We start from the raw sequence: 6,163 nt of genomic DNA on the forward strand, positions 1-6,163 counted from the left end.
GCCTGCTGTGTCTTGGTTTAATGTTGCATTCAAGACAACCCGGAACCTGGTATAAACAACCTCCCACTTGTTCAAAATGAATTTAACGGTTGTCCAACTCGTGTTCAATGTTGTCTTGAATGCGGTATGAGTCTTCAACTTCAAACTGAGAAAAGTATCATCCTTTTAATTACTTTTCAGCGAATTAGAAGATGCCTTAATCCAAAGCGAAAAAGACTGAACACCGATTCCAACGTTTTCTTTTCCCAAACTGTAAATATTGCCTTCAAAATACAACTTTAATGATTGATCCAAAAGTCACCAGGCATCCCAAGTCCAAAAGCCATTTTTGTCATTTCATCTATTTCACCTGTACAGGGATGTTCATTTAGTCTTTTTTTCGTATCCAGACTATTTCGATTTAGTATCCTGGATTTGTCTGCTGTTAAGGAGATCCTTGGGTTGGGTGTGTTTCGACGGTAAAACATCTCGATCATCATCTTACCAAATGGGGGAAAACAGCAGATTTTCTTTTGTTTGTTTTCTTCCCAACATTGCCAGTCAATAGGTTATACTTTGTGTCCACATAAATGAGCACCTACATATTAAACCACTACTACCTGTGTATTCCTTTTATTTATTAGTATTAACAGGATTTAGGCTGTCCTTCATAACTTTTATGAAGGCCAAGCGTCTTCATGTCCTCCTTGTTATAGCCATAGGTAAGGATGTTTCTATATGTTGCTATTCTGTTGCAAATCTGAAATATACATGAACTTTTTTATAATCTAGATAAACTATTAGATCAATGCTATTTATTTAACAAACAGCACATTAACCAAATAATACCATCCCGATAACAACTGTTCCATCACTATGACAAATAACAAGACACCAGAGACATTCTAGAGAAACACAAGACATACAATTTTTTTTTAGAACTTATTTGTTTCAGTACATTTTTTCTAATGCTGATTTTCTGAACAGCATCAACAACTTTATCAGCAAGTTGATTGCATCATAGTTCTAGTTAGTTCTGGCGAAATATAAGAATTGTATTAGCCAAAATTATAACAAAATCATTAGCCAATATCTAAAATTATCATTATAATGTCATAATTATATTATTATTCTGAATCCCTGAATCCTTTTGTTTCCTCTGTAGGTCTACTGAATTCCCCTCTGAGTGCAGGTAAATATGTTCAATCCATTTTACAAACAACATGTGCAATACAAAGAGCAGAGACCACAAAACCCCCCCACCCCAGTGGCGGAACAACTTTACGAAGGGCCCTGGGGCAGAAATGAGTCAAGCCCCCCAGGGCATATAAAGGACAGACTGAGGACAGAAAATAATTGCTTTCTCTCCATTGAAACGCATTCATATTTTTCGATCTCATTGAGCCGAAGTCACCCCCTTTCCGGTAGAGCCCATGGGACCTATGAGATCGAAAAAGTCTTTATATGCCCCGGATTACATATATGTTGTTTGTGGATTTAAATGATAACTTTTCATGTTTATTGAAAAGTTTATCGTGCAATTGTTCAGTTAAAGGCTGTAGAAAAAACATAATGAGAAAGGCTACATGTCTCATATGTGACGTCAAGCTCCCTGCGACTGGTGTTGACAAGACCGACAATCTCCCCATCGGAATAAATGAAACCAGATGAAACTCTCCACATGCCCCGATTTGGAGCCGTGAAGTGGAGCAGAGAGATCGACATGAGTTCCAAGTGCGGGTGGTGATGTATATCATTCGCGTCGAGAGCAGCGAAGAGCTGTAGTTCACAAAGCAGCCTCACACAAAACGGAGAAAAAATGGAGAGAAAGTAATTATTTTCTGGTCCCAGTCCAACGTGCATCCAAACAACTTAGCCAATGCAGCCTCCTATGTCAGTGTTGATTTATAGTATAACAGATTATCAAAAAATGTTAAGTGTTTGCGTGTGTGTGTGTGTTGTCATGTAGGCTAAATACTGATTTTCTTGGCTTGCATCCATGAAATATTGTAATGTTATAGGCCTACAGCAAAATGTATATCGGTATTGTGCAACAATCGGGAGATGGGGACCTCCGAATATTGACAGGTATTTCGCACACTGGGTAAAATAAAGCTTAAAAATAAACAGTAGGCAAAGATGCTGTTACTGGCGCTAGTAGGCTACCATCAAAACGTGGGATAACTAATCGGAAATCTGTTTACAACGTCGGGGGTAAGATATATTTAGGGATTATCTGGGTGGGATTTCACAGGTGGGACTGGCAAATTAGCCCATAGATAGCATTATGCCACCTATTTCTAGATCTTCTGACTCAAATTATCGGTACTAATCTGAACGACATAATCGCTGTCACTAGATATAAAGAAAACTATGACTTTCACTCGGTGCTATTCACTGACAGTAAAAATAAATAAAAGTGTTGCTATTGTATGCACTGCTGTTCATGCTCCAGCGCTCGTTGCTGCATTGCTAAATGATAGCAACTCTTCACTCATTCTCATCTGACCATGCCTTTAATTGTTCTCAGTTTAATGCATCAGTTCTCTGCAATTCCTCATTCGCCCTCTCACGTTTGACAGGTTCCAAATGATACGACTGTGGGCCATCATACATGTTAATTGTGGCTCTTGCCACCTCTTAGACGCCGTAGTTCTAGTACTAGGCTGAGGCGACCTTCCACCACGTCTCCCAAACGTGAAGTCACCGCCGAATAGTTAGAAAACACCTGTTAATGCCAAAAACGATAAAAACTGGACTTTAACACTGTTTTAGAGACATTTTCTAAATGATATACATATTTTGAGTGCTTTATTTACCCATCAATCAAACCTTCTGGTTAACCTGCAACTAGGCACAGAACACACCTCGGCTATAAAGGTTTTTAATCACCACTGTGTAGACTGGCCACTGCAGAAAAACACATTCCCCAGAATAAAATCCCCTTCTGGTGAATTCATTCAATCTCACAAATTAGTTCATCTTCAATAGATTAGCTGTGTAACAAAACAGGAAAAAAAGTGTAACTCCGCCCCTTTCAGTTTTTTGTTTCCGGCCAAGGCTCTGATGTGTCCCCCAAAAGTTCTACTAAAACATAGTAGGGCTGCTCCACCCAAGATAACACACTGTGGGGGGAATATCTAGTTGGAAGGGATGGAGTCACGATAAAATCGCTGATATATTATCGAGCTAGCTTTAATACCAAAGAAGATGGCTGCTTTTTTTTTCTACCCCAAGAAACACCATGTTGTACTTTGTGTTGTAGGCGCCATGGTACAATACACAGATAGAGTTGGGGAAGAGATGAAAGAAGACACTGCAGATATAAGAGGTGGAGCACCGAGTGAAAGGTAAAGGACATAAAAAAGATAATGTCCAATGAAGCAGTTTTAATAGAGTCCAAGTCATTTTATCAGGGAAGACCATGTGATGTGTTTGCATGCTTCATCGTTTAATATAGAGGCAGGATATTCTAGTGGCTAGGCTCCCAAATGAAAGGTTCTGGATTCAAACAAAAATTTCTTCCTATTCCTTCCCTGAGCAACCATTGAATATGGCAATGTTCCAACCCGAAGATAAGGGCCCAAACGTGGTCGAGTCACATAAAAATCTGGAAAGAAATGCCACCAGAGACCTAACCGGGCGAGTTTTTTACTTAGCCACTTATTCATTCATGAAAAGAAACACAGTAGAAGTGCCAATGGGTTGTGGTGTTATGTAATCATTCATATATCGTCAGGGTTCTGGAAATGGAACTGAAGAATCTACGAATCTACGATAGATGACCGTGTTCCAATGGAGTGGCGAAATCACACCCCTTCCGGTAGAGCTCATGGGACCTATGAGATCGAAAAATATGAATGGGGGTCAATGGAGAGAAAATAATTATCTTCTGGTCCCAGTCTTTATATGCCCTGGATTACACATATGTTGTTTGTGGATTTACGGAAAGGCCGTTGCATGACAACGGCCTTCCGTAGTTCACAAAGGCCGCTTTGTGAACTACAGCTCTTCGCTGCTCTCGACGCATATGATATCCGTCACCACACCCGCACTTGGAACTCGGCAGCTATAAAAAGCTATAAAAAGCTATAAAAACTATAAAAACTACAAAATGACTCTATTAATGCAGGCTATGTGGAAAATGCGCCGACTTTGGCTCAGCCTGGCTCTGCCTCTTCCGCTACGTAGCTAAGATGGCTGCCGTTGAGTTCGGAAAGTGTCCTTCGATCCCTTCGATCCACACTTCAAGATTAGCCCGTTTTGAGTACGACATCCGGGTCCTTGAAGTATACTTCTTTTCGCCAGATTGGAACGTACTACGTACTTACAATTTGGCTAGTAAGTACGGACTGTACGGGTATTGGAACACGGCACATGGGTGAGACTCCTTAGCTGTGTCCCAATTCCTCTACGAATAGTCTAATCTCCTATCCCTTACTTAACCTTTGTGGAAAACGCAATCGGGTCAAGGAGAGATGAAAATGTGCTTCCTTTCGATCATAGGAAAAGACAGCGCTGTTTAAAATGAATTCTACTCCACTTTTCCTAACCGACGTCATTGCGCGACAGGGAGTATTGCTGACCTCTAGCGTTTCTACGGTGGAACTACAGTTTTCCGACGTTGGTCTACAACAGGGGTTCTCAGAGTTTTGAAAGCTGAGGGCCAATTTAGGAACCCAAAATTTGACTGAGGGCCGCCAAAGGAAAAAAATGTAGGCGGGTAACGCCGTCAGCATCCCAGTGGTGAAAAACATTGCACCGTGGACCTCTGGGAGTGAGGTCTAGTGAGGTCTAAATCACAAAACTGAGGTTCATCCTTTCAAAGTAATTTACAGTCGGATTAAAACTAACAAATAAAAGGATTTGATTGAAAGCTAGAGAGAGTCGACTTTTCGCTTTATATTTATTTATTTTTGTTTCAATTTATATTGATATAATAAAAAAAAAAAAACGTAGGCCTACTGGCAATGATGGAAAAGTATAACAAAATGGGGAACAACTTCACGTGACAAATGAAGAAAGAGGGAACAGAAATTGTTTGCTTTGCAATTATTACATTATCTTACGCATGTTGGGAACCACCAAAACCTAGTTCTTAGAATTCATATTATTGCGCAAGGGCTTTCATAAGTGCTCCATAAGCTAAATCCCCATTTTGTTCCCTTATTGAGCAATAGATAGTAACTTAACTGATTCTAATTTATTTATTTAAATGGAGGGTACTCTGGGTTAGATGTCGGGCTGACAACCTGCATTCCATTTTGGTTTGGATTGTGGAGATTCACCATGCTCTCAATCATGGTGAGGTTCAATATGGAACATTCTTCCTAGACGGATATGCCCCGAGTACACACCCAGCCTACGAATTTGCAGGGTGCTTTTATCATGGTAGTGAACATTGCTACAACACGGTCCATCAATGGCGATTCTACACGGGGGCCTATAGGGGCCAGTGCCCCTTTAGACATGTCCCTGGCCCCCCCTGTGGCCCCCCCGTGATGACCAAATAAAATAACTATGATTTTACAGATTTTACGTAACTAATTTGACGCAAAGTTCTCCACGGGTAACTTAGAGCGGCTAACCCAAACACTGTGCTGCTGCTTCTCGGTAAATGAGAGCTCAGCGACTACTCTTGGAGAAAGAGCCACGATTTGTCCTGTTGCAAGAGTCGAAGCTAAGTAAAACGATTTAATTTCTTAACTGACTGCTGTTCTTATAGCAGCTGTCATGAAATGAGGAAAGAACAGTAGAACAGGGAAGTTTCCTTTGCGCTCTTTAGACTGTGCAAGATTGCTGCAACCCTTCCTGTAAGCTCAGCCTCTTGGGAACACAGTTTCTCCACACTGAAACAGATAAAATAAATAGGAAAAGGCACATTGTTTTGCACTTCGTTGTCACCCTGGAGTACAAAACTAATGTTTATACGATTTTGATGATTTAGTATACCCAACAAAAAGCGCTCCAATGTGTTCTTGTCGTATTGATTTCAATGAGGTTGGGCCAACAGTGAGAATCCCAATTCACATGTGAAAAAAAGATGCTCAACTTATGTTGATTTTGAAATTTACTTCCCCCAGTAGTCTTTCTTAAATGTGAAGTCTGCATTTTATTTTCTTACGGTGTATATTGTGTGCTTAATAACCAGGCAATTGTTGCTTATCTATCAATCATACATCTA

Source organism: Gadus chalcogrammus, chromosome 21 (genome assembly GCF_026213295.1).
Source record: "Gadus chalcogrammus isolate NIFS_2021 chromosome 21, NIFS_Gcha_1.0, whole genome shotgun sequence".
Classification (NCBI taxonomy): domain Eukaryota; kingdom Metazoa; phylum Chordata; class Actinopteri; order Gadiformes; family Gadidae; genus Gadus; species Gadus chalcogrammus.